Genomic DNA, 12,020 nt, shown 5'->3' with positions numbered 1-12,020 from the left:
CCCTGTTAAAAAACTTCACCCCCATGAGTAGAGGTAATGCAGCCTGATGATATTTACACCGCATCAGATAGCGTTCCCCCCATGTTAAGACGAGGAGAACGCTATCTGACGGGATTTAGAAGCCCATCAGATACCGTTCCCCCCTGATGTCTTTTAAGTAGAGTTGCAATAAATGCAAAACTCTCTGCAGGTACTTGTCTTTGTCGTCCGCTCTTTTCAGCTGGCTTTTGAAACACACGGTGAGAAGGTGGGGGCCGGGTGGTGAGGGTTACGGGGGCGAGAAACGCAAAAGTAACGCAATAGTTACTTTTACTGGTGACTAGTTACTTTTATTATGGAGTAACTCAGTTACTATCTCAGTTACTTTTTGGGAGAAGTAACTAGTAACTATAACTAATTACTTTTTCAAAGTAATGTGCCCAACACTGGCCATGAGTGCCGCCGCATTAAGATAAAAGTAGGATGCGTCTGCTGCAATGGGTATGGGCACCATGGAGCACCCACCGGGATGATAGAAGATGACATAAAATGCCCACGGCGATGCTGACGCCATAAACACCTACACTGATAGGTGCCATGAGGTGCCTGCAGCGAAGATGGAAGGCGCCATGAGGTGCCCGTTGTGAAGATGGAAGGCACCACGCGCACCTGCAGCAGTAGGAAGAGGCACCATGAGCACCTGCAGCGATGGGAAAAGGGCACCACAACTGCCCACAGCGTTGGCAGAGCCACAAATCTCTGCAGCATTGCATGGATTGACAAGTGTGTCAGAGGATTGGATCCGAGCAGCAGCCAGGGCAGAGGATCAAAAGCTCACTTCGAGTTGAGACGGGGTCATCTGAATGAAGTCAGACAGCGCAACCGCCTCCTGCGCACCAGGAGCAGACAAGTTACAGATCAGAGGCCTTTTAAGATGAATTTTGGATGCTGATTGGCTTTCACGGAAGTGTGGTTCAAAGCTGATTGGCTGTGTCACAGGTGGATGTAGGAGAGCAATCAATTTCTTCAGTTAATCTTCCACCCAGGCTCCATTAAGCACAACCTCAAATATGTTAAAGCTTGTGAGCTGTCCATGAACAAATCCTTCTGTTGAAGCGGGGTTACGAGCATCTACCAGCCAATCTACCTAACCTCACGCACTACGCATATGCAAAAAAGCGAGTTCTTCTTCTTCTTACTTCAACATTGACGAGTCTGACCGGCAGCATCTCTAAGCGCTGAGCGCGACATGTTGGTATTGGATGTACAGTGTGAGCAGCTAGATCGAATCAGAGCGTCGGGCCATATATATACAACGTGAGCTGTGAACTTTTAAACCCTGCAATTTCCTCGTACGGTTTGAAGTGTAACTAAGGGCAATGATTGAACATATTGTACAGTTTATGCCCAGCCTAAGCTAAGGTGAGGCTAAGCTGGGTGATTAATTAATCATCTCATCAGGTTCTGTAAGAGGGCTAGAAAGACATTTCTAAATTGCTGTTATTTTATTTATTTATTTATTTTTGTTTGCTGGTGCTATAGTCCTGCTCAGTGGCACAGTGGGTAGCACTGCTGCCATGCAGCAAGCAGGGTCTGGGTTCGATTCCTTTCTGCATGGAGTTTGCATGTTCTCCCTGAGTTCTCTCTCCAGGTACTCCGGCTTCCTCCCACTGTCCAAAAACATGACTGTTAGGTTAATTGGCTTCTCTAAATTCTCCTTAGATGTGAGTGTGTGAATGGTTGTTTGTCTCTGTGTTGCCCTGTGATGGACTGGCGACCTGTCCAGGGTGTTCCCTGCCTCTTGCCCGTTGACAGCTGGAGATAGGCACCAGCACCCCTCGCGACCCCACTTGGGATAAGCGTGTTTGAAGATGGATGGATGGATGTTGCTATAGTCAGACTTATTTATAAACCTGTTCTCCATTACTCCATTACATTAGGTGACTTGGAATCTGAATAATGTACCATCGGAGCTCTCTATAGTTTTATGGCCAAATTCTATAAAAGATGTACCTGGAACCCATACAGTGTTGTCCAAGAGCACAAGGAGGATTGTTCACCTGCCTGTTCACCTAATACATGGAGCGAAAACAAACTGACAAATAAAACCATAAAGACATGAATCTCTACCTTTGGTCATGCAACTAATTCATGCTCTTCATCCATATCATTCAACCATTCTTTGTTATCAACCAATCTTGCTCCAGAACACCTCTGCCCACTTGTCAGTTGCAGTGATCCACCATGACCATTTATTAACATTTTTATGGATACACATATACTTACGTACACACAGAGTATGTATGCTTTGGAGAGAACCGGTGATACTACTATTTCATTGGTGTGTTTTAGTTTCTTGATAAGCCAACTGTAACTTACTGTAAGTCTACATACAACACAGAAAAGAAGGGCAGCAATCTAGTTTTCTTCAAACACTACAGGCTCTCTCCAGAGATGCATTTGAATGTAAATGGGTTTTTTTTTCACCCATGTCTCACTTTAATAGAAATAACAACTGCATTTCTAAAAAAAAAAAAAAAAAAGGGTGACCTTATCAACTCAAGATATTATTGGGTTCATTACCTATGACTTGTCATGAACAATTCAAAGAAGAAAAATTACATAAACCTCCTCCTCATTTCTCTCTACTTTGCCTCTGCTCTATAGTTTCAGTATTTATCCTGTATGTAGGGTCTGTTTCAAACATTAGGGGGTCTTTGGAAAGATCAGCTACTCCCACATTTAAACAACTTTCCTGCTGGTAGGGTGATCTGCCAAAACACATATTATGGGTGATCTGCCAAAACACATATTATAATGTGCCAGAATTAACAAAAGAAAGCCCTTAAGCACAGGATAAAAATAAATGTTTAAAAAATCCAAATGTGAAAATAAGTAGGAGCACAAAAAGAACAAGGAAAGACCCAATAAGAACATGAAGTACTTTTGTTGAGCTTTTTAGGCACATAACTAATTAAAGATAGTTTTAAGGGTGCAATAAAGGTTGTTAAAATGTTCCTATAAATCCACTGGAAAGTAATGGGGGAAATTAAGCTGTAATCAGTGATGAACTTAAAAATGGGGACCAATTTTTGCAAACTAAATGAAAATGTGCAAGACTTTTTGCTAAATTTATCCGTGGTATAAAAATATTAAAATTATTATTCCTTTTGACTCCAAATATAATGAATGTTGCTCTACCTAAAACAATAACAACCAAACCCACTTGGATCTGCTGTCTTCTTTTATGTCGTAGCATAAATTTCGCTGTCATTCCGACAGAAAAATGGGAGCATTATGGCTGACACTCAATAACCCACACAAAAAAAACAAATTGTTTCAGGATTTTTTCCCCCCACAGGAGTAATATAAAGCTAACCCACAGAAGAATTAGATTGCCTTTTTCAGCTTCTTTCTCTCACCTTACCACACCCTTCAACTGTGTGCAAGCAATGGCGAAAACATACAAGATGAACGCACATACCAAGGCTCTGCATTGTAATCAGTTTGTTTTCTGAATTGCATGTAGAAAATGTTGTTTTTTCAGGTTTGCTGTTAGACTGTGGTGATAATATAACAAGCAGTGTATATGCAGAGACTTGACTGCAGGCTCAGGTTAGTAGACCAGATCATCTCAACTCTGGCAGATGCACTTTACATAAATGTTATTCATCATACAGATTGTATTGATATAACTCTAACAGCCTGGTGGGGAATGGCTGGAAACATCAAACTGTTGTTTGTCTTGGTAAAAGGGGATTAGATTAAACATTTTCCTGTGAAGGGGGGATGTTTTAAAGTACCTTGCTATCAGGAAAATCCTTCAAGCCTGAGTTAGGGGAATGAAATCAAGACATCTTATTGTGGAGCTGCCTCATGGTTATCTGATATATTATCTCATTTTTCTTCCTTTCTCTGTCTCTGAAAGAAAGGCATTGATCTGGCATGTTGAAATTATTGCAAGACAGAAGAGACAACGAGAAAGGCAGGCACACAAACACGACTGAATCATCTGGAAAGAGCAGCAGAATGGAACATTTGACTAACAAGCAGGTTGTGAGCATACTTTACTGTTTTCTTCAAAGACATGCAGAACCTTCTGGTCTTATATTGATTATCTCAGACTGATGGACGAATCACACATTAGAATGAGAAGACTCATGGGAGGAACAAAAAGGCGGATGGCACCCTGTAAATTTCTTCTGAATTTTCCTTAGGTTTCTGGGTTATTTTTATATCAGATAAAGACAACCTGTGTAAAACACCTTTGGTATGATGATCACTTGCTAAGATGGGCATGCCAATTTGGTTCTCACCATCAAAATGAGCATTGCATGTTCTAATGACACTTTGATAGTGTAAGAAGAAAGATGATGCTCAAAGCCATGAGGAAGGAGGTAATGGTGATAGTCGCTTAGAAAAAAAAAATACAATATTTCTATAATATTTTGCACCTCTTGGCCAAATTTAAACTATATGAGTAAAGGTAAAAGAAAATAAACATAACCATGCTTCATACACTGCTGGGCTATTCTATCCTGGATGCATCCCCACACACCCCATTGTGTCTCCCTCTTTTGATATTCAATTTATTTATAAACATACCTTACGGATAAGGGTTTTAACATTTTTTTCGGGGGTTAAAATGTGTAAATATTTTCTCCAGTCCTGCTGCATTAATTTTAGCTGGCCTGTAGACGCTTTTTAAATTTATATTATTTTTACTATAGTTATTTTTGTTGGTCTAAGCATGCGACCAAAATATTTCTCAATATCTGGCATCGCACAATGCCTCCCTTTTGGCAACAATGACATATATCTTTGCATGTAAGTTTGCAATTCACTATCAGAGGCACTAAAAAAGGCAGTAGGGCTCCTATTTGGAAGAGTGGTGGGCCCCTGATAGATGTTTACATTTGTATATCCTACAACAATGAAATGGCGCGGTTTGTTCTTTAGAATTTGATCCGCATATTGATTAAGGTACATTCCCACAAAAAGCTTTGCAAAAGCTGTCTGACGAATTGCAAACATAACTCAAGTTTGCCCTTTCTTTGAAGATCCACTCTATGCCTACAAAAAGATCAGGCCCTATGTCAGAATTTACATCAGCGGCCAGAGGGGGTGGGGGTTGGGGGTGTGAATGAGGCTGAAAACTACTTAAAAAACTATTAGAAAGAACATATATTTTACCATTGTAATTTCGTACATTTGTGATCTGAACATTAGGTCTGCATTAAATGCAATTTTCTCCAAATATTCTGGTCAATAAGTTGACATTTGGAGGTCCCACTTTGGGTGTCCCCTTACCACTATGGCCCATGACAACTGATCTCGTTGGCCTTCCCTTAAACAAAATTCTACACAAAAAGCAGCCATCAGTTTGCAGCATTTAACTCAAGCGAAGCTGTGGAAGCAGATCACCCTCCACAAAGACTGATACTGCCAACACTACTTTGGGGGTGGTCAGGATGGATTAAAGACTAATTAGGTTTTCTGCCATCCTTGAGGCCTTGGCAGGAAAACTGTATTTATACAGAATCTTTATTACACAAAGCTAGACCTTGTGTACTAATTAGCAGAACTGAGTTGCAACAGCAAGTTGTTCAAATCCATTCATATCAAAGCCAAATTTTAAGGTGACACATGTTTAACTCCTTCTGGCCACTAAACGGTATGTTCGTTCTCACCTGCTCTCGTGCTGTACTATTTGTCATGTCAGCTAATGCAAACACTAACCTTTTGGTTAGCATGTTAATTTTAGCTTTTTATATTGTTGTTTTTTTAATTTAATTTAATTTTCTGGGTGGATCATCCAAATAAGAGATCAATCATTCTGGTAATATGTTTGTGTAAGGCGGTCCTACAGTACATGGTCGCCCTCCTTTTCACTTACTGGTGGTGAGTCTGACATATTGGAAAACTTGCAAATCTTCCTTTGGAAAGTAAGCTTGTATGAGCAATGAACACAGCAATTTTTTAAAAGAGCTTTCGCCCTTGTTTAATGGGCATTCCCTCTCTGGAGCGGGTACAGGGTTGTGCATGTGCATTTTTGAGAGGGCAGGTCTTTTCAAAAATTTGCAAAAATCCTCCACTATTTCTGTAAGTGTTTAAAATGTAATGCCAAGATGTAGACAATCCCCAGCTCAGTTATGGAGTTACTAGTGTATGGCAATACCTGATCTAAGTCTCCCATGACCTTATTCTACTATTCATGGTGTTGCAGCGTTAACGATATATTTTAATACATTCTGAACACATCAATATTTATAAAGCAAATATTTATATAAAATATACTTTCTTACAGTACAATTATAATTTTATTATCCACTTCTCTAGATGTTCAGTGGATGCACTGTTTTTGTAAATTAAAATGAAGAAAAACTAATGAAAAAGTTATTGTTATGACCTATATATTCTTTCTACTATAAAATAATGCACTAGGTCTTTGTCTGTTATCCTCAATCCTCACATAGAAAATACAAAGACATGTTTTTTTTTTTTTTTTACTGTTCAGTGATGTCAAGACTTTTGCAAGGAAAATGCTAATGCCTCTTTTACTGTGATAAGCCCAAAAGCAAGGTTTGCTTCAGCATAATTTGAAAAATGAACACAGCCCCACTTATAAATGTCTGCTAATAGCAGAAGGCTGCTTTTACTCCCAAGAGCCTCACCAGTCTTTTCCTCTTCAGCCTGGTTTATGAACCAGGTTGTCTGCGTGTGTGTCACAGTTAATGGAGATATGCCCCACCCCACCCCCCTTAAAGCAGACACTGTGGTGCACCTACCCAAAAGTTGTAGATGACCGCATACAGTGCCACAGATAGCGTCGCAGGGAGGAGAGAAAGGAGGCCTCTCATTGGTCAAATCTACATCCACTCTACACTATGCATATTTCCTGATTGGTACCTTACTGGCTTGTTTTGTTTGTTTGACCGCGTCATGGAAAACAACTTGTTTGCCATTTGTACTTTTAACACAGATTGGGAAGTTCCACAATCTCCAGTCAGCCGCAATGTTTTCCCATATGGCTGGTGTGGGTAATGGAAGAAACTGGCTGTAGTGCCGTTCACAATGCCTGGCACATCTCGGATACTATTCCAGACACCGTGCAGGATGCTAGTTTGTAGCTCTGTCCGATGTTCTGAGGGTTTGCACCTGAAGTAAAAACACACAGCACCACAGCCTGTCTTTTGAGAACCTTCACGGGTGAACTGTGTGTCACTGGATACCTGTAGACATGCTGTCACCATGCTTCAGATTTGAGCATAAATGAAAAATATCTGCATATACAGGTTTGACAATTTTATTTTGCATATAATTTATGTGTTTCTAAGCATAGTTAAGTAAGACCAGCCCCACCAAATGTGTTAACAATATCCACATACCTCTTTTTATTGTGAATATGCAAACAAATTGGCTTTCACAACAAGGTCAGCTGATGGCAACGCACACCTTTTTCAACATGCGTTTGATAGCATAATTTTCTCTTTCCTGAATGCTTATCCTCCACTGACTTAAATGTAATCATATTACAAGCAATCTGGTGAGTCATTTGACCTTCTCTGTACCTACAATATGCACCAAGCTATAATCTAATGGTGTGTAATCTAATGTCTGATATAATTACATCTATTAAACAACACAAGCCTAAAAGGATTGTTTCTCTCGATTGAGGCATTGCACATTTTTGTAAAGCAAAAATAATTACACTGACGCTGAAAGAGACAGAGATCACATGAGCTCCCTTTCTTCAATCTTAATAAACATAAAAAAACAAGTTCCATAATTTTATTACCCTCTCCTACTTTCAGCCTGTATCTGCAAAGCTTCTTTTTGTGAAAACTAATGGAAAATGCATGCCAAGGCTCCAATCTATTTTAATCCTAAAGGCAATTATAGTGTGGGGTTTTAGGGTCAGTACCTCTGCTGATTGATGGCAAGAGAAAGCCACTTTAACAAAGTGATGTGAACTTTAACCACCTGACATGGATCAAGATGAAAGTTTGATGCTTTGTTAACAAACACTAAATTAATAATTAATGATTGCTACTCTGATAGCCCTAATTTGTCAATATCAATAATGGCTTTCTAAATTTTAACTTGATTACTTATATATATCTCTCTCTCTCTCTGTTAATTACACTGTGTTAACTCGATAATCCCAATGCACCAGCAGCGCAGATATGAAGAAATAAATCATTTTCGACTGAACAGTATTGTGCTGGTACATATTTGAAATGCCTGAAAAGCCAAGTTTGTTTGTAAGGAAAATCGTCCACTTCATTCTCCTTAATTTTCCTTGGAGCTCCTTTTAGGAGCCATGATCTGTATCCTAGCAACAGGACTCACTCGCCTCCATCTCTCTCTTGAGTCACTTGCGTAGTAAAAGGGCACGGCTGCTGAGCCTCCAAAGACTTCTGTAGCTGTCAACACATTGTGGTCAGAATCAGCTCAACAACTTTATATGATACTAAGGGCATTACAAAGAAATGCTAACCCTTTTTTAAAATAAATTAACTTCAGAAAATTTTGTTTTACTCAGGCATGCTTATGAGCATTGTCCATTGTCCTATTGTATCCTATCTCAATATCAAACTGGACACATTCACTGCTACTAAACCAGGCTCTCCAATATCTTTCTCCTTCCATTACCCAAGGAACCACACAGCATTTCCTGTCTTAAATCTTGAATAAAGACTTCACAGTAAAAGCATACAGGTAACACTATAAACATAAAAAAGGGTTGCTTTATTGTAAAATGTCCGATGCAAAACTTTCTCCACTGTGCAGCCTAATGAAGAGCTTCATAAACATACAAAGCAGAGTGAATTTTAGAGAAGGTTTTCCATTATCAAACAATTTGGTAATTGATGTATTTCAAAGCAGCCATTGCAGAAATTGATGATTCATTCAATCTCATAACCACAGTGAGATCCATCATATGTCAATAAAGTGATTTTCTGCTAAAACTCATTAGAAGTGCCTAATTTCTAATAGCTGCAACATCTTCTAAGAGCAAGTGCACCAATTTTGCCCCTCTATTGGCACTATTATTTACCTTATTTATTATAAATTACATTTATTATCTTAACCCTATTAGTTTTATCTTCATTCCCAACTAAACAGGAAGACAAAGCTTGATGTGTCCAGTCTAACTAATGTTTTTATTGTTAACTTTGTTTGATTGGTTGAATTTTAAACTGCCCAGTGCCAAGTTGTTAGAAAAAGGGTACCGCAAGAAATTAAAACAAAGGCCCTAAATTTAATTTTGGTTTTAGATAGCTTAAGGGAAATTAGAAAGCTGTGAATTTTTATTTAGTTCACTTTTAAATGTTTTATAACCAGAAAAACTAGACAACACATTATCATTTTCAGTGATTTTTTTTGTAACAGAAAAGCCACAAAAAAAATCTACGAATTTAAAAAGAGGATTTTTTTTTTCTAATGATGCGTTCACACCGAATGCTAGCCTGACATTTAGCCAGAAATTGGCTTTGTGATTGACATTTTTCTCATTAGCCCACAGTTTTTGTTTTCTGTTTTTCTGAAATCATCACTAAATTACTTATTTTATCACGCAAAAGTTAGGCTTGAATAAGCTTGTTTATAGTTTGCAGCTACTGCTAAGCATGTTTTATTTTGCGTCAAAATTGCCTCAAAAAATTTACATAAAATTATAGAGATTGCTATTGCATATGAGCTTAGGATTCTACTCTTGAAGATATAAGATATTAGGCTAAAGATGCTTTTCTATCGTTTTCAGTAACAGCCCAGTGGAAAACTTGGCCTTCTCAAGAGGAAGGATTTCCTTGAAAGCAACCAACCACAGGATATATACTTTCTTAAGGCAGGCATACACTGTAAGATTTTTTGCCCTTTTAGGGTCAATTCTCCAGTTGTGCGCTAATTTTTTTTCAATTGGGCCAAGCTCCTAGCCTGACGTAGTCCTACTCAATTCTAGTCAGAATATGAGTCTGATACTGCTCCATAGAGATGTGATTATGGGGTGTGTTTTGAACGAACCAGGAAAAACTCAATTGGATAGACCTACAACCAATAAGAGCAACAGAGTGCGTGAGGTATGTTAAGCCAGGCACAGCTGTTGTCAACAAAAATCAAAGCGTGCAGTTGCACGCCTAGAATAAGAAGATGAGCCTTGATTGCGTTTCTCTGTTCCTCTTTTTAAATTAATTTGCTGTCGATATCTTCTAGAACAGACCTAATAGCAGAATCTACACACCTCAACTCTCCAGCAGCAGCCATTGTTGTTGTCACCCATGCAAGCTTTGGTCACGTGGTTGATTACGTTACTGTTGATCATCTGTCCATCATTGTATAAAGCCCGCCCTGACAATCTGATTGGCCCGCCAGATATTGTGCGAGCATAGTCGCACTACTACTGAGCAATGCCAGAACGAACTTCCCGACCTCAAACGTTGTGGGCGGGACTAAGTTCGGAATGGCACCCAGGCTACCAAGCTCCAGCCTAATCATCCTGCATTGTGTATTACACATTCCCAATCCGGAATTGTGGTCAAGACAAAATCAAGTATATCGGCCCTTGTGAGGTGTTCGTAGGCAAATACTGCTGTTGAAGCAGATCTACAAGTGTCTATGGGCTAATTTACCAGAACCTCACACACTTTGCATGTGCAAACAAGGGGGTTCTTTTTCTAGACTGATGAGTCAGACCAGCGCCGTGCAGAGTTAGCAAGCAGATTGCATCAGACAACAGGCCGTGCAGAACATATATCATGAGCTGTGAACTTTTAAACTGTGCAGTTTCGTTGTACAGTTTGAACTATAGCTTAATAAAACAACTGAAAATATTGTACAGTACATGGCCGGCTGTAGCTTGTTTTCCTACTCAAAGGGACACCAAAACGGGTCCACATGCAGATAGGTGAGGATCAATAAGTACAGAAAAAACAAGTTGTTGTTTTTTTTTTTAATCAAAGCTATCATTTTTTAGTCTGAAACATTTTTAAGTCTTTTACAAAACTAGGAAACAAAATTTAAGGGTTAAGTAATGAATATCAAATTGAATCTTGACTCCTTACTGTTTCTAATAGCCTTTGAACATATGAGGTGTTTCAGTCAATTTCTATGCTACACCTCTTGTCCTGGTGCCCTCTGAATATTATCAGATAAAGGAAAGCAGTGGGACTCCAATATGCCACACCAAACCACAAAGCCAGTCTGATTTTCTGGGATGAATCACAAAGCACCGTAGGAAAGCTCTCAATTTTAAAAACATTGCCTCAGAGTTCTGCTTATGCCTTTTAAAATAGCAATTTACAAATTATTAAATTTGTTGCAAGAAAGCTCATACATAAACTATAACAAAAAAGAAAAGAAGCAAACTGTTCTGTATGTTTTTCTGCCAATTTTACCATCCAATTGCAACATTTGAGTGCACAAGGATTCTTTGATGGGTTGGTGAATGAAAACTTCTGCCAAGAAATAGGTTTCATCGGGCCATGATGTCCCCTCCTGGTGAGAGTCATCAGCTAAGGGGCTGATTTGCCTGTGATTTCCTGACTTTCCCAGACTAGGCATGCCGTGTCCAGGCTGCAGACTGGATAGGGCAAGTATAGAGCTTTATTAGTGCAGGTTATATAGAACTGACACAACTCAAGTATTTGTGATACCTGTGCCGGACAGAAAAACATTTTGGTCCCATTCTATCTAGGTCAGAGGCTAATAAAAAGGGCTATGAGGTTTGAAAAATATCCTGTCTCTACAGAAAAATCTTTTTTAAACATGTAAAACTACAGTAAGAGTGAAACTAAAGGAAGTAATTCTAAAGCTTGCCATGGCAACATGACAGAGAGGTCATTTAAATTCGAGACTCCACACAAGTTACATTTAGGCCAGAAAAAAGTTTAACAACTCAGACCTGAGTAAATATTGTGCTCTTAAGACCTGAGACTTGACTTGGATTGAATTAAGCTGCAAAAAACTATAAAAGACTTTAGACTTGGCTTAGTACCGTTATCTTAAGACCTGAGACTTAACTAGGGTTCCTAGTTTAAGAC

The sequence above is a fragment of the Cyprinodon variegatus genome, unplaced genomic scaffold, assembly GCF_000732505.1.
Source record: "Cyprinodon variegatus isolate N-32 unplaced genomic scaffold, C_variegatus-1.0 Scaffold187, whole genome shotgun sequence".
NCBI classification, from domain to species: Eukaryota; Metazoa; Chordata; class Actinopteri; order Cyprinodontiformes; family Cyprinodontidae; genus Cyprinodon; species Cyprinodon variegatus.
The sequence above is the reverse complement of the archived record's forward strand: the minus strand, read 5'-3'. Positions refer to the sequence as shown.